A 22,255-nucleotide genomic window follows, 5' to 3' on the forward strand; every position below is an offset into this window, starting at 1 on the left:
ATAGGCAATTTATGCAAAGGATGTTTACCTCTTACCAGTCTCACCATTACCAAAATGTCATTGTGGCAAGCAATTATTATATTAGCAAACAATTATTGTGAATCATCCAATATTGTCCCTAACATCTTTTACTCCCTCGCAATAGTTGTGGGATACACACACTCATGCACATTCATACACACCCCTTTCCCCACAACAACCATAGACTCAGATTCTCAAAAGTTGCACCATCCCAGAGCCGAACTCAATTAAGGTCTTGTTAGTGGAATTCTAAATTCCTCTGTATTATTTCCCAATCAGAATTATTACTCTGTCAATGCATTCTAAAGGGATTGTAAGACCCAATATTTTTATAAGAAATGGACAGAGTCCCGGTCTTAAAAGTCAGGTAACAGCATTTAATTCAAGAGAGTACTCCCACATACACATTTTTCCACAAGTTATAAACTGAAAATGACGTCAGCGTTTTCTAAATGTTCTATCTCTTCATAACACCGGTAGAGGCCCTATAGTTTCTCGAGCTTTCGCTCCACGCCTGAAGTCAAGGTCAGTCAGTATAAATCAGCATTCTAGACAGTCTGGAGATAGTCCGTTCCTGCCACCTGGAGATTGTACAAATGAATGAACTAAGGAACAGACCTTCATTGTTACTAAACTCCTGACTACATTATATACAATTGGGAATGGGAGCAAGAGAGAAAATTCATATATGTACAGTACATTATAGCATTTGGACTAGTCAGTTCTGATTGGAATGTATACATAATTAGTCATTTCAACTATAATTTCCTCCAACAGGTCTTGATTTACGAATGCAAATACAGTTGCAGCTGTATAAGAAGGCATGCAAAACTGTGCAAAACAATGGGCAGAAATTGGGAGATTTGATTAACCATGAAAGAACAATAAATAAATAAGATGTATAATTCATTAAATGTATATCCCTCATCTGCACAACATTGAACGCTCTCTCACAATCCCTGCTCACAGAAATACATTACACTGGGATATGCAACCATTTCCTTTCTCACTCAACGCTACACTTTCCCAAACACCAAAAAACACACATCACACCATCCATCCACACATACTGCGCCTTCTGATTACTGTGTTTTTATCTCCACCATGTTGAATTTGTGCTTTTGTGTTCCAATTATTATTTTTGAAGACGGATAGAAACGCTATATTTTTTGTTGTATTATTACAATCCATTAAGGTGCTAGAGTTGTGTTTCATTATTTGCCTCCTCTATGAGAACGTTGTAATTTTTTAAATAGCCATGGACTAGTCTTTGTGTCTCTGAACAACTGGTTATCAATATACAGTTTATCGACCACGAGAGCTATGCGTTTCCCTTTCAATCTATTTTCCTCGAAAATTGGATGCAGAACTTTGTGAGGTTTTGCAATTTCCTTCGGGAACTGGTCATTCATGCCTACTTTCGTGCCAGCAAGTCTTTTACCCAGGCTTTAAGCCATTGTTTTATCTTTAAAGAAAGGAAATTTGGCAACGATCTGGAGTTCATACCTCTGAACTCTCTGTCTGAAGCAGTGTACATGTTCGAGTTGGATTTTGTTGATAGCTTTGCGCGGGATCTGAAACGCTGTAAGGGGGAACTCTAACTACATATTCAGGAACTTCTTTCTCTTGGATACCTGTAAGTACCAGATTCTCTCTCATGGATCTAGTCTGTATGTCAAGTACGGCTTCTCTCAGAATGTTGTTCTCCTTTTTAAGTTAATTCACTTCGGTTTCAATCTTATTGACTGTCCCTTTCACCTTGTTTGTGTCTTTCTCCAATGTCACAGCTTTTTCGTCACTCATCTTGAGGCTTGCCTTCAACTTATATCTTTACTGACTAGTTCACGTATGCCCAGTTTGTCATTTATTGATGTTAACAGATCGGTTTTTACCTTTACCATTCCCGGTGGTGAAAATATTAAATTGTCTGTGTTTGTAGAAGAGTCACGTTTTCGCTTTGAAATAGGTTCCCATCTTACTCCCCATCTTGTTTGGGTGTTGCTTGTTTTCGTAATATTTGTAGATACATTTCTCTAGTCTTATGATTTGTTTTGTGTTGTTATCCAGATTGAAGGTAATAATCTTCAGATTGTGTAGTGCTAATATTTAGTCTAACTTACCGATATTGAATATTACGTTTATATTTTGAGGTGGTCTACATAGCTGTGTTCAGTCTGCTATCTTGCAACTATTCAACATGTTAACAACCTAACCAGCTCTGCTAGGGCAAGTAAAATGGTCAGTGCGGAGTTCTCTCATTTGTGTCTGGAAGTAGCTAGCTAGCAAGCTAGCCAACTTTCGCCACTTAGCTTGTGTGCTTGGTTGGCAAGCTGAAGAAGGACGAGCAAGCTATTCCCCACAGTTTATCAACACAGTTTTGACAGCCAACTATCTGAAAAAGTTTGAGAGGGTTTATGTGATATTCATTTGGTAGATTTTACCTCATCGTGCTCTGGCTAGCATTAGTTGTTGAAATTGTTTATGATGTGCATATAGGGAATGATAGTGTAATGAATACTCAGGGAGAAAGGTGTAGATTAATGAACAGAGATGTTTTATTAAGCCTTCGCAGAATGCAGGAATCGTGGTCACAGGTAGGCAATGTTCAAACACAGGTAGGCAGTCAGAAACAAACAATTCCTCATAACCATAAAAACAAAAAGAACTGAACTAAATAGGGAGCTGGTGAGAAGCGAACACAGGTGAAATCAATTAACAAAAATTAAAGACAGGGCTATGTTCCAGAACACAAGGAAAAAGAGCAATCTGGCGGGGGAGCAGAGTCGGATGCCTACCTCGGGGGTGAGGTACGGCAGGCTGGTTTGACGAGGTCGTGGACTGAGCAGACATTCTGCGTCGAAGCTGATGTCTAATGCATCTGTTTGGGGGTCGACGGGGAGCGGGACGATCCAGACACTTGTGGTGAAATGACCCTCTGGGTCGAGGGTGTCCTGGACGGGGACACAGGACCGGTCTTCAGGCCCATAACCTTCTCAGTCCACTAGGTAGTGGATGCAACCTCTCAGGTGTTTGGAATCAAGGATGGCCCATATGGCGTAGGCAGGTTCCCCTCCGCATCCAACGGTGGGGGTGCACTGCGGTTTGAGACTGGAGGATGAAGAAGACTAGGTGACCGGTTTCAACAAAGACACATGGAAGGACGAGGAGATTTTATACTGATGGGGTAACTGGAGGCGGTACTTGACAAGGTTGATGCGATGGGTTATCTTGAAAGGACCAATAAAGCGAGGACAGGGAGGCAGAGCAGGATGTCTCTGGTAGAGTGCCACACATGATGTCTGGAGTGAAAGAGTGATGTATTTGTAGGCAAAGCGTTTCTGGGTATTAGAGGCTTCCTGCAGATGCCGGTGATCAGCGGAGGTACTTCCCTATTTCTTGGTTCAGGCATTCCGTCTGCCCGTTGGACTCGGGGTGGTACCCAGAGGAGAGGCTGGGTCGATCCACCGTCGATCAAAAAATGCTCGCCACACCCGGGAGACAAACTGGGGCCCGTGGTCAGAGACAATGTCCTCCGGAATCCCACACAGATGGAACACCTGCTGGAACATACACTCCGCAGATTCCATGGCGTTGAAGAACCAGACATATTTTTGAAAAACGGTCTACTATGACAAGGATGGGTGTTACCAGAGGATTCAGGAAGGTCTGTGATAAAGTCAACAGCTATGTGGGACCAGGGTCTGTGAGGGATGGGAAAGGATGAAGCTTCAAATAATCTTACTAGAAAATATTAATATTCCTGAAATCACAAGTGAATTATAACGAAACACAGCTTAGCCTTTTGTTAATCACCCTGTCGTCTCAGATTTTGAAATTATGCTTTACAGCGAAAACAATACAAGCGTTTGTGTAAGTTTATCGATATACTAACAAAACATTATGTACACCTAGCGGCAGGTAACTAGCGGCAGGTCACGAAAATCAGAAAAGCAATCAAATTAATCGTTTACCTTTGATGAGCTTCGGATGTTTTCACTCACGAGACTCCCAGTTAGACAGCAAATGTTCCTTTTGTTCCATAAAGATATTTTTTATATCCAAATACCTCCGTTAGTTTGATGCGTTATGCCAAGGAATCCACCGGAAATAGCAGTCACGACAAGCAGACGAAAATTCCAAAATATATCCATAATATCGACAGAAACATGGCAAACGTTTTTTATAATCAATCCTCAAGGTGTTTTTCAAATATCTATTCGATAATATATCAACCGGGACAGTTTGCTTTTCACTAGGACCGGGAGGAAAAATGGCTACCTCTCTGTTTAGCGCACCTTAGGGAAGCCACAGAAAAAAGGAATCTGGTTGATATCCCTTTCAATGGGCAATAGGGATGCAAAGAAAGACAGGGGTTTCAAAATAAGGATCAATAAAATTACCTGCTGCTCCCGAATCTATCAAGCCCTCTACGTACTTGGTAACCCCCTTCACGATTATCAATACTGAGACGGAGAATTGCTTCTGGGAGATCTTTACAAATAATGACACGTCTACCTGCATGGCAGCAGGGGGACCCTTCTCATCTCTCCGTGGGGGCGAACAGGGCAATGGCTGAGTAGATGATCTTTCCCTCCACAGTATAGGCAGAGACCTATTTGGATTCGCTTTTGACGTTCGATTCATGGGAGAGGAGCATGGCCCAACTGCATGGGCTCTGGAAGACTCGGACGGGATGACAGAATCATGGAAAGAGAAGAAGGTTTCAGGTTCCTGGGTGCCAGAGTTCTTCGGCGATGAGGTGGTCGATGGAGATGGACATACAAATGTATTGGCTTAAATCCTGAAGGTCACCTCTACAGACCAGCTCTGCCTGAAGTACCCTGTTGAGCCCTCTTTGGTAGACAGTAAGTAAAGCAGCTTCATTCCATCCACTCCTTGCATCCATGGTGCGGAACTCCAGGGCATACTCGGCAGCTGAATTGCGTCCTTGATGAAGTTCTGTAAGGAGGTCTCCTATGGGACGATCGGAGGGAGAGTGATCGAATACCTATTTGAAGAGGGTGTGGAAATGGGTCTCGGATCTGAGTTCTGTGCTGTTAGCAGTCCATATGGCGGTGGCCACTTCCAGGGCTTTGCCTGTAAGTGAAGACACAACAAAATGTATTTGCTGCATTGCATCAGAAATCCCTGACATTTCCCAGGTGAAGCGTCATATTTTACAGGCATGGGTATGAACAAAGGATGGCTATGGGTTACGATACCTGGCATCGGAGGAGTAGGGATAGGCTAGTGCAGAAGATGGCAAATTTCCTCTTTAAGCTCCTCTTGCTGGGTTAGGGCGCCGCTGTTGCTCCGCTGAATCCATTCCGTTTTTAGGTGAGGTATTGTGTTATGAATACTCATGGAGAAAAAGGTGTAGATTCACATGTAGAGCATGACAAATGTTTATTATAAGCCTTCGCAGAAGGCAGGAATCGTGGTCACAGGCAGGCAATGGTCAAACACAGGTAGGCAGTGAAAAACAAACAATACCTCACAACCATAAAAACAGAAAGAACTAAATAGGGAGCTGATGAGACCAGGTGAGAAACGAACACAGGTGAAATCAATGAACAAAAATGAAAGACAGGGCTATATTCAAGAACACAAAGGAAATGAACACAAGGTTGACTAAGAAAAGAAAAGCAGAACCTAACAGAGAGCCTACATTTGTTTGATCAATAGGACTGTAAAGTTCCCAAATGTAAGATGCCTCCCATGGTATTTAGCTACATATTTGCAGACATCCATTCAAGTGTATTATGTGGCTTTTGCGAATGCGTTCTAATGATATAACCTCATGTTTTTGCAACTGCCTGTAAACACACAGTCCAGTTCACAGTGAATGATAGCAGGCCCTTGTGGCAAATGGCTTGTTTGCTGTAGGCCTACTGTAGCGCTGATTGGCTATGGCACACCTGTCTGCACAGATTCCGGTCCTCGCCGAGACAGTTGTTTTTATTTGTTTTTATTTACTGCGGTGTCTATTAATTGTCCAAAAGCACGGTTACTTTCCCACTCTATATTTCTATTGAATTATCACAAATGCCTTAGTATTTGTCTTTTTTTTTTTTTAAGAATTTATGAAAACATGAAAATGACCGTATCTAAGCGCTCGCAAAAAGAAAAAAGTGTATTCATTTCTTCCTGGGGGTGTATTTGAACATGTTCCACCTTCAGAAGAGCTCCTTCTTAAAGAGTGCTGTACATCAGCGGAACTCATCCAACTCGAAAGAGCTGGAGCAGTTTTGCCTTGAAGAATGTGCAAAAATCCCAGTGGCTAGATGTGTCAAGCTTATAGAGACATGCCCCAAGAGACTTGCAGCTGTAATTGCTGCAAAATGTGACTCTACCGCTTGCTTGGTGGTGCGCCTTGCTTAGTGGTATTGCAGACTAGTATTGACTTTTGGGTGGTGAATAGTTATGCACGCTCAAGTTTTCATTTTGTGTCTCTCTCATTAATGCCCTCCTTGCCTGTGTGAGTGTTGGTGGGCGGCCCTCTCTTGGCAGGTTTGTTGTGGTGCCATATTCTTGCAATTTTTTAATAATGGATTTAATGGTGCTCTGTGGGATGTTCAAAGTTTCTGATCTTTTTTTTATAACCCAACCCTGATTTGTACTTCCCCACAACTTTGTCCCTGACCTGTTTGGAGAGCTCCTTGGTCTTCTTGGTGCCGCTTGCTTGGTGGTGTGCCTTGCTTAGTGGCATTGCAGACTCTGGGGCCTTTTAGAACAGGTGTATATATATTGAGATATGTGACAGATTATGTGACACTTAGATTGCACACAGGTGGACCTTATTTAACTAATTATGTGACTTCTGAAAGTAATTGGTTGTACCAGATCTTGTTTAGGGGCTTCATAGCAAAGGGGATGTATACTTATTCTCACATCACTTTTCCATGTTTTTATTTTTTAGAATTTATTTTTTCAATTTCAATTCACCAATTGAAACTATTTTGTGTATGTCCATTACATGACATCCAAATAACAATCTATTTAAATTACAGGTTGTAATGCAACAAAATAGGAAAAATGCTTTTGCAAAGACATTTACTCCCATCAATCCTGCCATCCTCCACAGAACTGATGAGAAACCAGACATTATATTAACGATGGACTCCAATGGAAAGCTTATATTAGAAAATAAACTTTTCCCAAATACGAAGTTGTCAAAGTTATGGTACCCCACAACAGAGAGAGCTATGACTCTTGACTGTGGCCCAACTTGGCTCTCCAAGCCATATCAGCATTCACATAGGGACCAATGAACTTCATGCCCAACAGGAGAGGGTGGCCATATCACTAAGGTAGGTGATAAAGAGGGGATACACCATCTTCCCTTTTGCGAAGATTGTAATATATATACAGCTCCAGAGGAGAGATTTCCACCCTACCACCATCCAGAGGGTAATTGCCAGCCTCTCTCTGGACTGTGTGCTATGGCCCAACATACACCTGGCCCACCATCAGCTTGGACTGTCTTTACAACAATGTACACCTGCACCTAGAGGCAGTCCCTATCTTCGACAGGATGTTGGTCTAGGCGGCCAGTCCTCACCCCACAGGAGCAGCAGACCAGCCACCAACTCCCTGAGACAAATCAGACGCTCTTTTAGACATGCATCTGGTAGCCCTTCACAGACACTGGAGAACAGCCACCAACACTCCTCCCCACACCACCTTCTATCACTTCTCTCCCAGGAACTGCATGCAGATACACTGAGCTATGCCCAAGCCATACGCAATAAGAGGCCACACGCAGGAGTTTGGAGCATTGCCCGCCACACTGCCCTCCACACCACCCTCTTCATTTCCCTTAAAACCTTCCTACCATGCTACCAGACCAGGCCCACCTCAGCATTGCTCAACCAGACCCGGCCCATCACAACACAGCACAAACAGACCCAGCCCATCACAGACCCGGCCTGCCTCAGCACAGCACTACCAGACCTGGCTCATAACAGCAGAGCTCAACCAGACCCGGTATATCACAGCACATCTCTGCCAGATCCGTCCCATCACATTGTAGCTCATCCAGACCCAGCCTGCCTCAGCACAGCTCTACCAGACCAGGCCCACCTCAACTCAGCCCAGCTCTACACAGGCAAAACACTGTTGTGGGTAGCGCACCACATAATGCAGTCCACACTATATATCAGTCACATCATCAGCCTACATATGCTGACAAGCTCATTCCTATGCTAGTTTTCGTTAACCTCCCTACTCCCATCTCCAGGATTAGCATGGGACACTTCTGCCCCCATGGCAGCCCATACCCAAAAACAGGAGCCACATCAAGACCTCCTGTGCACACCCAGAATTGGCAGCAACCATTTGACGGGAGCTCCATCTGGGTGGACTGAGCTCTGCTCCAGTTCTCCCCCCAGCCCCTGCATCCAGCGATTTGAGGGAGGCCTGTCAAATGTTCAGTCTGCTCTGCTTTCACGTGGTTGGCGAAGGACCTTGGCAAAGTCTCAGCTCACTGAACAAATAGCTGCAGATGACCCTATGCTTGTTAGTCTTATGGGAATGAGCTTGTGTGGCCTATCACTTGGCAGCTGAGCCTTTGTTGCTCCTAGACCTTTCCACTTCACAATAACAGCACTTACAGTTGACCAAGGTCAGAAATTTGACAAACTGACTTGTTGGAAAGGTGGCATCCTGTGATGGTGCCACATTGAAAGTCACTGAGCTCTTCAGTAAGGCCATTCTATTACCAATGTTTGTCTATGGAGATTGCATGGCAGTGTGCTCGATTTTATACACCTGTCAGCAACAGGTGTGGCTGAAATAGCCGAATCCACTAATTTCAAGGTGTGTCCACATACTTTTGTGTATATATAGTGTATCTCAATTAAGAAAGCTAAATCAAGCTACTTTTTAAGCTCTGTCTCTGACTCTGATCTATCAAAATTTTGGAAAACAGTAAATGCACTAAAGCGTCCTCTTCTCCCCTGGTTAAACAAGTTCTGTCTGATTCTGGCATCAAAACTAAGATGAATAGGATAAGCAATGCTTTTTGTCATAATTTTATAATCTCAGATGGATTTTGAGTGAAATGGTGGTGTAGTTGACCCTGGTCAGTCAATTCACTGCTCTGCCAGCCTCTAGCTGACCATCAACTTCTAGTGAATCTTTGTATTTATTTCAACAATTTACCATCGATGATGTGCTAGATGCCTTGCTTAAGATATTTTTAAATCCACTGGAGCTAATATGCTTGATCCGTTTTTGCTCCCCTCTGATTGCTGAATAATTAACACATATTTTTAACCTAACAATTATATCTGGTACTATCCCCAAGGTTTGGAAGGCAGCTCATGTACTTAACAAAGGTGGTGACCCTTGCGACCTAAATAATAAAAACATTGGCCTATTTCTAAACCGTCTTGCCTAGCTAAAATATTACAATCCTTGATTAATTCTCAGCTATGAAATGTATTGTAAATGTACGTCGGGTTTTAGACCAGGTCATAGCACTATCTCTGCTGCATCCCTAGTTATAAATGATGTGGTTAACTGTATGGATAAAAAGCAAAATTGTGCTGCCCTTTTCATTGACCTGGCAAAGGCTTTCGATCACTCACTGCTAATTCAGAGGCCTAGACCAATTGAACTGGTTAAAAAAGTACTTGACAGTTAGAACATAATGTATATCTATTGATAGGGTTAAATCAGGTTTCCTGGATATTACGAAAGGTGTCCCGCAGGGGTCGAATCTGGGTTCTGTAATTTTTACTGTTTACATTGTCATGACTTTCCTGTGAGGTTCAGAATGGGTCAGATCAGCTTGGCAATAGATGATAATAATCAGACCTCTCTCACCCACAGAAGAGGGAAGGAGGGAACTGAGCTTGTTTGACAACTAACACCCTGTCGTAAATTAAAGGAGAGGGGCTCCAGAGAGATCTCCCTCTCCAAAATCCTCCAAGGAATGTTCTTTGTTAACAGACTTTTTCCCAATGATACTCTAACACGTTCAAAAAAGCGAATACTGGAACAATATTTGTGACATAAGAACGTGGGGAAGGGTCAGAGATGATCGATTGAAAACTAATGTCAGATTTGTTTTACGTTGGTGGAGGCAGATGCTTCGGATGTCAGAGTGGGGGCTTTCCTGTCCCACCTTCTGCCCTGGACCTCAAGTTACATCCCTGCGCCTTCTTCTGCCATCGCCTCAATGCCATGGAGAGGCATTACGACGTGGGAAACTTCTCGCAGTGAAGATGGCTTTGGAGGAGTGGAAACACTGGTTGGAGGGGGCGGAACATTCGTTCAATATGTGGACGGATCACAAGAACATGGAATATCTCCGCACCGCCATGCATCTCAATTCCAGGCAAGCTAGGTGGGCCCTGCTTTTCACCCGGTTTAACTTCACCCTCTCCTACCGACTGGGATTCAAGAATAAGAGAGGGGGCAGTTGTTCTCCCCTGGGTTGTACACTTGTTGTATAATGATTTTTTGTATTTGTAGGGTAAAATTTGGGGGGGGGTATTTTTAGGGTTATCGGTCTTTACCTGGTTGTAAAAAGAGATCTGTTGGATTTAATCTGGTAATATGACCTCTTCGAAAGTATGAAAAGGTATGCACTCACTACTGTAAGTTGCTCTGGATAAAAGCATCTGCTAAATCACTTAAATGTTAAATGTTCTCAGCCAGAAAACATGTTTAGAACCGTACAATGACATCATTAAGGCAATTCTGCCCACTGGTGTATACGCATCGATCTTTAACAGCCAATTGCAGAAACGTCTCATTTCAAATTAGAATTTGTCGATCACATCACTCATGGAAATACCTAAAATGCATAAATATTAAAGTAACAATTATTTTAGCCATAATTTTGATATCTTTGTCTGTTTTTTTAAGGACTGCTTAGGGACACATGAAATGTCTTAGTACTAGTACAAGCACATTTTCTGCACCACGCTGCGTACTAAAATGTTCTCTCATGTATTTATTTCCCTTTGCTACTACTGGTATGTAATTTACATTGGGAGCTAGTTGCAGGTGTAAATGTAACTTACTATTAGCTAATGACTGAATTGGACGTTCTGAAACAGGCAACCCATCTCCAGGGAAGGGGTGGCAGGTAGCCTAGGGGTTAGAGCATTGGGCCAGTAACTAAAAGGTTGCTAGATCAAAACCCCGCGCTGACAAGGTAAAAATCTGTTCTGCCCCTGAACAAGGCAGTTAACCCACTGTTCCTAGGCTGTCATTGTAAATAAGAATTTGTTCTTAACTGACTTGCCTAGTTAAATAAAGGTCAAAATGTGATTTATATTAGTCTGATAATTTTGCATCTGGCAACTCTTTTGGCCAAAGTACTGGGAAGAAATGCTCATCTGGATTGGCCATCTCATGCCTTTATGCTCTTGTTTGTATCGAGCCACCATCAAATTGCTCTGGGGTTAGATAACTGTGGCCACAATAGATCAGGGAGGAATGCATACTGGGATATGGAGGGGAGGGGTACTCGGGGTGAATATATTCATCTCAAGCAGCCCAGGGGTCGAACACAGTACCGACCACAAGCCACACATAACACCGCCCCAAGATATTAGGGGACAAGGACACAAATATGCCACAACTCTCTATGGGAAGAATAGCAGTACATCAAAATTCCAGAGTGAGAGAAATGAGCATAGGCATTCCCTTGTCCGATTCCTGAATGCAATTATGAATGTACGAGGGTTAGAAAAAAAATGTTCTAAGCAAGAATTCCCTGAATCACAACAAAGGGATATAAACAATTGTGTAATTGGAGCTACCTCCCAAAACCACATCCTATGTGCGAATTGGTATCATCCAAGGGACACAGAGTCTAAGACTGGGCAGTAAAACCATATTTTACTATATACGGGTATTGATGTACAGAGCAGTTTAGATTTTTACTAATGATATTTCAATATTTGGTTTGTTAAAATGTCATAACTGAGTGATGAAACTCAAAAAAGTATGGCAATCATCTGTTCTTACCGCCAGTATGAGAGCTGCTAATGACCTAGCAAGAGCTTGTTCACATGTACTTTTGTGCCATGAACAGTTCCTGTGAGGCTGTGCTGGTGCCAAAAGCACCCGAGAAATCGGTACGAGAGCCCTTGTGGTGAAAGTAAGAACTGCTGAAAATGAATCCACTGAAAATGCATGGTCATAAAGCAAAATAATTATGATAAAGGAAAAGTGACTTTTTCACAAAATAGAGGCATACAAAGACAAAACAATTGTGGTACAGTGTGGAAATGATAACAAGTGAGTGAAGGAAATTCAGAAATTGATGGAAATGCTGGAAAAATGTTTTGTTGAAGTTTGATTGAAAAGCTTAAACAATCAGAAGAGAGAAAGTTCCATTAAAACCACTTAGAATTATATTTTTACCCCTTATTCCACATTTTGTTGTGTTACAACCTGAAATCAAAATGGATTAAATATATTTAATCTATTTACAGACAATTCCCCATAATGACAAAATGACATGTTTTTAGGCATTTTTGTAAATGGATTGAAAATTATAATTTACATAAGTATTCTGTGACGTTACTATGAAGGATCGGGAGATAGGCGCAGGAATGCGTAATATAGGTTTTTATTAAGCCCAAATTACGGTGTGCCGTGTAAAGGCAAGGGGACGAAGACCAAACAAAACACGTAACAAAACACAAGGTAGAAACCCAAAACAAAAGAGCGAGGAATACCTCTAATAAATAACACAAGCGCACAATTATTAACACATGGGGCTAGACCTGTAATCATCTGCGCAATCCACAATGGCACGAAAGCCAAAACACACAGCACAGGTACTCACATGCACCAACGGACATTGTAACAATAATCGAAAGCACCATGGTGAACAAAGGGCACATATACACTGCTCAAAAAAATAAAGGGAACACTTAAACAACACAATGTAAGTAGAGAGGAGGCCATAGGAGGGCCATAGGAGGAGGCTGTAGGAGGAAAACAACCCAGCAGCAGGACCGCTACCTCCGCCTTTGTGCAAGGAGGAGCAGGAGGAGCACTGCCAGAGCCCTGCAAAATGACCTCCAGCAGGCCACAAATGTGCATGTGTCTGCTCAAACGGTCAGAAACAGACACCATGAGGGTGGTATGAGGGCCCGACGTCCACAGGTGGGGGTTGTGCTTACAGCCCAATATCGTGCAGGACGTTTTTCATTTGCCAGAGAACACCAAGATTGGCAAAATCGCCCTGTGCTCTTCACAGATGAAAGCAGGTTCACACTGAGCACATGTGACAGACGTGACAGTCTGGAGACGCCGTGGAGAACGTTCTGCCTGCAACATCCTCCAGCATGACCGGTTTGGCGGTGGGTCAGTCATGGTCTTTGGGGGGCCGCACCTCCATGTGCTCGCCAGAGGTAGCCTGACTGCCATTAGGTACAGAGATGAGATCCTCAGACCCCTTGTGAGACCATATGCTGGTGCGGTTGGCCCTGGGTTCCTCCTAATCCAAGACAATGCTAGACCTCATGTGGCTGGAGTGTGTCAGCAGTTCCTGCAAGAGGAAGGCATTGATGCTATGGACTGGCCCGCCCGTTCCCCACACCTGAATCCAATTGAGCACATCTGGGACATCATGTCTCGCTCCATCCACCACATTGCACCACAGACTGTCCAGGAGTTGGCGGATGCTTTAGTCCAGGTCTGGGAGGAGATCCCTCAGGAGACCATCCACCACCTCATCTGGAGCATGCCCATGCGTTGTAGGGACGTCATACAGGCACGTGGAGGCCACACACACTACTGAGCCTCATTTTGACATGTTTTAAGGACATTACATCAAAGTTGGATCAGCCTGTAGTGTGGTTTTCCACTTTAATTTTGAGTGTGACTCCAAATCCAGACCTCCATGGGTTGATACATTTGATTTCCATTGATAATTTTTGTGTGATTTTGTTGTCAGCACATGCAACTATGTAAAGAAAAAATGATTTAATAAGAATATTAATAAGAATATTTCATTCATTCAGATCTAGGATGTGTTATTTTAGTGTTACCTTTGAGCAGTGTATATACTGTGCCTTGCGAAAGTATTCGGCCCCCTTGAACTTTGCGACCTTTTGCCACATTTCAGGCTTCAAACATAAAGATATAAAACTGTATTTTTTTGTGAAGAATCAACAACAAGTGGGACACAATCATGAAGTGGAATGACATTTATTGGATATTTCAAACTTTTTTAACAAATCAAAAACTGAAAAAAACATCTCCAATCCAAAGTTAAATCTAGAATTGGCTTGCTTTTTCGCAACAAAGCATCCTTCACTCATGCTGCCAAACATACCCTTGTAAAACTGACCATCCTACCAATCCTCGACTTCGGCGATATCATTTACAAAGTAGCCTCCAATACCCTACTCAACAAATTGGATGCAGGCTATCACAGTGCAATCCGTTTTGTCACCAGAGCCCCATATGCTACCCACCATTGCGACCTGTTCGCTCTCGTTGGCTGGCCCTCGCTTCATACTCGTCGCCAAACCCACTGGCTCCATGTCATCTACAAGACCCTGCTAGGGAAAGTCCCCCCTTATCTCAGCTCGCTGGTCACCATAGCATCTCCCACCTGTAGCACACGCTCCAGCAGGTATATCTCTCTAGTCACCCCTAAAACCAATTCTTTCTTTGGCCGCCTCTCCTTCCAGTTCTCTGCTGCCAATGATTGGAACGAACTACAAAAATCTCTGAAACTGGAAACACTTATATCCCTCACTAGCTTTAAGCACCAACAGTCAGAGCAGCTCAAAGATTACTGCACCTGTACATAGCCCACCTATAATTTAGCCCAAACAACTACCTCTTTCCCTACTGTATTTAATTAATTAATTAATTAATTAATTTTGCTCCTTTGCACCCCATTATTTTTATTTCTACTTTGCACATTCTTCCACTGCAAATCTACCATTCCAGTGTTTTACTTGCTATTTTGTATTTACTTTGCCACCATGGCCTTTTTTTGCCTTTACCTCCCTTATCTCACCTCATTTGCTCACATCGTATATAGACTTGTTTATACTGTATTATTGACTGTATGTTTGTTTTACTCCATGTGTAACTGTGTCGTTGTTTGTGTCGAACTGCTTTGCTTTATCTTGGCCAGGTCGCAATTGTAAATGAGAACTTGTTCTCAACTTGCCTAGCTGGTTAAATAAAGGTGAAATAAAATAAATAAATAATTAAATATATATATATATATATATACATATATAAATACAATCAGTGGGAATAGGGGCCAGGTGTGCGCAATGAAAGTTCCAGAGTGATCGGTGACAGTACACTCCCCGACGCGCTGCACTAGCAGCGCAACGATACACCGGTCTCAAGGACAATCACAGGAACACAGTGTGGGTCGATCAGGGCCGAATGCAGCTGCCAAAGTTGCGTTGTCGTCGGACAGGCCAGGTGCCGCTGCCAAAGTTGCGTCGGTGTCAGACGGACCAGTAGCAGGGGCGTCGGACGAACCGGCTGTGGCGACGTCGGACGGGCCAGTTGTGGATGCTGAAGTTGTTTAGTCAGACGAACCCCTTGTGGCGACGTCAGACAACCCAGTTGCAGCTGCTGAAGTTGCGGCGGTGCTGGACGGACCAGTCACAGCGTAGTCGAATGGGCCATTCCTGCTGTCTCCCTCAATGGTCGATTATTCTGTCACGATGGTATGAAGGATCGGGAGACAGATGCAGGAATGCGTAATATGGGTTTTTAGTAAGCCCAAATTACGGCGTGCCGTATAAAGTCACGGGGACGAGGACCAAACAAACATGTAACAAAATACAGGGTAGAAACCCAGGACAAAAGAGCGAGAGTACCTGAAATAAAATAACACAAGCGCACAATGATTAACACACGGGACGAGACCCTAATCATCTGCGCAATCCACAATAGCACGAAAGCCAAAACACACAGCACAGGTACTCACACGCACCAACGGACATTGTCACAATAATCGACAGCACCGTACAGTGGTTCCTTCTTTAAAAGTTACATTATACTGCGGCACACCCTCCGTGCTGCTGCAGCATTCTGTGGCATGTCATTTAATTCTCAGCCATGTCTTCTGTTACTGCAAGTTATTGCTAGTTTGACCACCAGAGGGCATCTTTTAGAAGCATTTGATAGTATTCCATATTGGCATTACCAGAGATTTTCAAACTTTTTTGTAATAGCATAGTATATGGGATTGATATTAATACATTTTGCTTGATTAATTAGATTAATACTTGGTGTTTCCATTCAGAGAAAATTTGTCATTGTCAATTCAGACCGTTTCGCACACTGGACGTTCGGGCCGAGGAGTAGAGTTGATTTGAGCATTCTGGCCTTATAGCGGCAGTCAAGCACCCAAGCTAATGTTGGCTAGCTACTTCCAGACACAAATGAGACCACTCTAAACATTTTACTCGACCTAACAAAGCTGGTAAGGCAGTTTTTGCGTTAACCAGAGCGTTGGTGACTGTAAATGTGCTGCTGGAAACAATGTAATTACGCTTTTTTTACGACATTTACTGACACCGGCCATATTCAATGGGTGTTGAGCACTCCTAAAGTAATTATTCTGTGCTCTGGTTCACTCAGACGAGAGTGCTCTGAAATCTGTGTAGATAGTAGTCTGGACACCTCTTTCTGATAAAAACTGGTTCATTGCATCCGCCGTGGAGCCCAGTTTCAAAATATGACCCAGCTGTTTGTCATCGTTTTGGAGTAATAGCGAAAAAACAGGCCTTATTTTAGTGCATTTTTCACCCTACCAGCTACTATTAGTTCTATTGAGCACTGTAGCACCAACTCGCCTTCCGAATGTTCTATTCCCAGCGTATTGTTCAACGTCACAATGTCTGCTTTGCTATTGTTGGAAATGAGACCTGCTCACGTTGTTTTATAGTTAAAATGTAAACAACAAAATGTAAAAAAAACAAAAATAATATTGGAACTCTGCGGTCTTCCCTTTGTTTCCTATGGGGGAAATATAGGCATGTCTGTCTATTTCGCCAAATATCTCATAATGTGTATATTTAGATTTTTTCTCAAGTCGGGTGTAGCTAGTTAGCAGGGTGCTCGCTAATATCGTTTCAACCGGTGACTTCACTCACTCTAAGACCTTGAAGTAGTTGTTCCCCTTGCTGTGCAAGGGATGCGGCTTTTGTGGAGCGATGGGTAACGATGCTTCAAGGGTGGCTGTTGTTTATGTGTGCAGAGGGTCCTTGGTTTGAGCCCAGGTAGGGGCGAAGAGAGGGAAAGAAGCAAAACTGGTACACAGGTACCATTTTAATCACGAGAATCTCCCCTTTGTAATTATGTAAGTCTGGGCAGTGAGCTCGTTTGTCATCGATAGGTAGACCAGAAATATTCGGAAGTTTTTATTTTCCCCCTACTTTTTCATTACGGAGACATAAACACAGTTGACACCATCGAGGTGCGGATGTTTACTTTCTACACAAGTAGTTTTTTTCCAGTTTTGTCCGATGAACAGATTGCAGTGGTAAATAAAGAGATACATTTTTAATGGAATTCTAAGCATCACTCCAGTCAAAACAGGCTCTGTAAACTAAGCTCTGTGAACTCTGTGAATTAATTTGCTATGGGCTCGTAATAGTGTTCCATTTTTGCCAACGTTCTTAAGCCATTTTTCAACCTTGGGTGAATTTTGACTCATTCTATTGTCCAGCCTATAGATAGCCAGAGCGAATTTACAAAAGCACCCAAATGTCTATTGAGAAAGCACAACGACTATACCATTTATCTAAGCTAAGAATGACGAGAATAATCAAGTCAATAAACGCTGGGTAGTTAGATAGCCTATAGTTAATATACTATACTATTATATACTGTTCAACCTCTCTTTCATATAATCTGAGATCCCCAAGGATTGGAAAGCTGCCGCAGTCATCCCCCTCTTCAAAGGGGGAGACACCCTGGACCCAAACTGTTACAGACCTATATCCATCCTGCCCTGCCTATCTAAGGTCTTCGAAAGCCAAGTCAACAAACAGGTCACTGACCATCTCGAATCCCACCGTACCTTCTCCGCTGTGCAATCTGATTTCCGAGCCGGTCACGGGTGCACCTCAGCCACGCTCAAGGTACTAAACGATATCATAACCGCCATCAATAAAAGACAGTACTGTGCAGCCGTCTTCATCGACCTTGCCAAGGCTTTCGACTCTGTCAATCACCATATTCTTATCGGCAGACTCAGTAGCCTCGGTTTTTCTAATGACTGCCTTGCCTGGTTCACCAACTACTTTGTAGACAGATTCTCGGGCCGACTCTTTTCTCTGTATATATCAATGATGTTGCTCTTGTTACGGGCGATTCCCTGATCCACCTATACGCAGACGACACCATTCTGTATAGTTCCCCGTCCTTGGACACTGTGCTATCTAACCTCAAAACGAGCTTCAATGCCATACAACACTCCTTCCGTGGCCTCCAACTGCTCTTAAACGCTAGTAAAACCAAATGCATGCTTTTCAACCGTTCGCTGCCTGCACCCGCACGCCCGACTAGCATCACCACCCTGGATGGTTCCGACCTGGAATATGTGGACATCTATAAGTACCTAGGTGTCTGGCTAGACTGTAAACTCTCCTTCCAGACTCATATCAAACATCTCCAATCTAAAATCAAATCTAGAGTCTGCTTTCTATTCCGCAACAAAGCCTCCTTCACTCACGCCGCCAAACTTACCCTAGTAAAACTGACTATCCTACCGATCCTCGACTTCGGCGATGTCATCTACAAAATAGCTTCCAATACTCTACTCAGCAAACTGGATGCAGTTTATCACAGTGCCATCCGTTTTGTTACTAAAGCACCTTATACCACCCACCACTGCGACCTGTATGCTCTAGTCGGCTGGCCCTCACTTCATATTCATCGCCAGACCCACTGGCTCCAGGTCATCTACAAGTCCATGCTAGGTAAAGCTCCGCCTTATCTCAGTTCACTGGTCACGATGGCAACACCCACCCGTAGCACGCGCTCCAGCAGGTGTATCTCACTGATCATCCCTAAAGCCAACACCTCATTTGGCCACCTTTCGTTCCAGTTCTCTGCTGCCTGTGTCAGCCATCTTTGTTGGAGAACGCCACCAGACAAGGGTGGCTCGCGTCAAAATTCGTAATTGGAACCACTCAATATGATTGGTCATATAAAAACCTTGGGACCCAAATGCATAATGAGTGCTCTAATTCCACCTTGTGGTGTTCTGGAGCAATGAAGCCATGGCGCTGGATACCTTTAAGTCCCGAGGTGCAAGCTCGTAACTTTCAAAGGAGGGTTAAAAATATTTGACATCTTCAAAGTGCTAGGCATGTTGCTCACATCGGCTACCAAGAGCGTTATAACATTGTCATCCAGAACAGCTTGTGCGCTCGTGCATGCTTCAGTATTACAAGCCTCGAAGCGAGCATATAGGGTTTCAGCTCATCTGGTAGGATAGCGTCACTGGGCAGGTCGTGTCTGGGTTTTCCTTTTGTAGGCCTTAATAGTTTTCAAGCCCTGCCACATGCGACGAGCGTCAGAGCAGGTTTTGTAGGCCTCAATCTTAATCCTGTATTGACGGTTTCCTTGTTTGATGGTTTGTCTGAGGGCATAGCGGGATTTTTTAGTGTCCCGCTCCTTGAAAGTGGCAGCTCTAGCCTTTATCTCAGTGCTGCTGTTGCCTGTAATCCATGGCTTCTGGTTGGGGTACGTACGGTCACTGTGGAACCACGTTGTCAATGCAATTTTTGATGAAGCCGATGAATGAGGTGGTATACTCTTCAATGCCATTGGATGAATCCCGGAACATAGTCCTTTCTGTGTTAGCAAAACAGAGTAGCATCCGCACCATCTGACCACTTCTGTATTAAGCAACTCACTGGTACTTCCTGCTTTAGTTTTTGCTTGTAAGCAGGAATCAGGAGGATAGTATTATGGTCAGATTTGCCAAATGGAGGGTGGGGGAGAGCTTTGTATGCATCTCTGTGTGTGGAGTTTTTTCCCTCTGGTTGCACATGTGACATGCTGGTAAAATCTTTTGTCAAACTGATTTAAGTTTGCCTGCATTAAAGTCCCTGGCCACTAGGAGTGCTGCTTCTGGGTGAGCATTTTCTTATTTGCTTATGGCCTTACAAAGTTAGTTGAGTGGGGTCTTAGCGCCAGCATCGGTCTGTGGTGGTAAATAGACGGCTACAAATAACATAGATGAGAACTCTCTTTGTAGATAGTGTGGTCTACAGCTTATCATAAGGTATTCTACCTCAGGTGAGCAATACCTCGAGACTTCTTTAATATTAGACATCGTGCACCAGCTATTATTGACAAAATTACACACACCCCCACCCCTCATCTTACCAGACGTAGCTTCTCTGTTCTGCTTAATTAAAAATCCCTCCATCTTTATATTATCCATGTCGTCAGGTCAGCCACAACTTGGTAAAACACAATATATTACAGTTCTTAATGTCCCGTTGGTAGGATAATCGTAATCGTAGGTCATCAATTTTCATTTTCCAGTGATTGCATGTTAGCAAGTAGAATTGATGGTAATGGGAGTTTACTCGCTCGCTCGCTCGCTCTCAAAAGGCAGCCCGATCTGCGTGCTCTTTTCCTCTGTCTTTTCTGCATGCAAATGACAGGGATCTGGGGAGAGCAGTATATTTTTCTCGTAGTACTCGTTAAAAGAAAAAGCTTCTTCCAGTTCGTGATGAGTAATCCCAGTTCTGATTTCCAGAAGTTATGTTAGGTCATAAGAGACAGTATCAGCAAAATGATTTACAAAATATGTTCCAAACAACACGAAAAAACGAACAAAATAGCACAATTGGTTATGGGCATGTAAAACGTCAGCAATCCTCTTCGGCGCCATCTTAATAACAATGCTTATTGACTTAAGACATTTCAATTTAAAAACTGTCTACAAACAAAATTCCACTTTGACATTATGCAATATTGTGCGTAAATGAAATAAAATGATATATTTATAAAGCAGAAATTTTTTATAAAAGAATACTATACATTTGAATGACCTGTATGAGGCATACTGCAGTTTTTATACTTTGGGTAGATCATACATTGGCTCTAGCATCTGATCGTTTCAAAGCTTTCCAACATACATTTATTAACATAATGTGATACGTGCCTCCATGTTTATACCCCATCTCTTACCTCTAAGAAGTGTGTATGTGGAAAACCTACCGTTGATGTAGAGATGTAGGACTTAACCGTTTCTGGCCAAGTAATTTTTGGCACAGAACAAGGGCATCAGATCTGGTGTGATAAAGGGGTGAATTAGGGTCGGTTCATATAAAGAGATTTTGAAGGACCCCTAAAGTTTGTATTTTGGTTCAAACCATCTCCAATCAGCAGATCATTTTTGTTGAGCATTACTTTTTCATTGACGTGCCACGATAAGACATTAGAAATGTTACACTGGAATGTTTCAGGCATTGGTGGGAGGAAAAGGGATATATTTCTTAAAGATGAAGGGATGTGGCTCCTGCACTCTTTCAGGAGGACATTTATTTGTGGAGCTTTAGTGAATCTCAAATGTCCTCTTTACCTCAAAGTGCAAGTGAGGCTGCTCGCATTCGAAGGATTGGGGTCCTTAAGTTCAGTGGGGCCTCCTGAGTTCAGGAACCATTGCCATCAAAATGTGTGTTGTAACGATGCCCTGAGGCAATGGCAAGCCAGTTGAATAATTAGTTCAATGAGTGCCTGTCAGTTAGGCCTAAATTGAATCCACCCTTCTTGTGGAATTTAAAAAAAGAACCACGTTCTATTTCAACAAGGCCTGCGTCTTAGACACATTACTCTGCATGCCTTGTCAATTTACCCAAGTGGGGCTTGGGTCCCATGTTACGACGTAAGCGAAATGAATAGTATGACATAAACCATTCTCCAAAAGCAACAGTGTCATCCCTCCGATTAATACGCAGCCAAAGAGCCTAACGTGATCCAGCTTTGAACTCGCCCTGTCTGAGGGAACATGGCAACATGATGTCAAGAGAGACACAAGTGCCGGGCCGATATGTAAACGTGCCCGTTCTTCGCACTCCATTGATTTCAATGGAATTACTTTCTTGGCGCCGCAACTGTCTGGTCTCCGCTCTTAAAAGGTGACAGAATCACTATTGATAGCCCCTGAATCAGGTCTCGTGTATGCAGAGTGTATTCAAGTCTCAGGCACTGTGGCGACTGGGTCTAATGGAGTGCGCTCCTAAAAGCAAAA

Source organism: Oncorhynchus kisutch, linkage group LG18 (genome assembly GCF_002021735.2).
Source record: "Oncorhynchus kisutch isolate 150728-3 linkage group LG18, Okis_V2, whole genome shotgun sequence".
Lineage (NCBI taxonomy): Eukaryota > Metazoa > Chordata > Actinopteri > Salmoniformes > Salmonidae > Oncorhynchus > Oncorhynchus kisutch.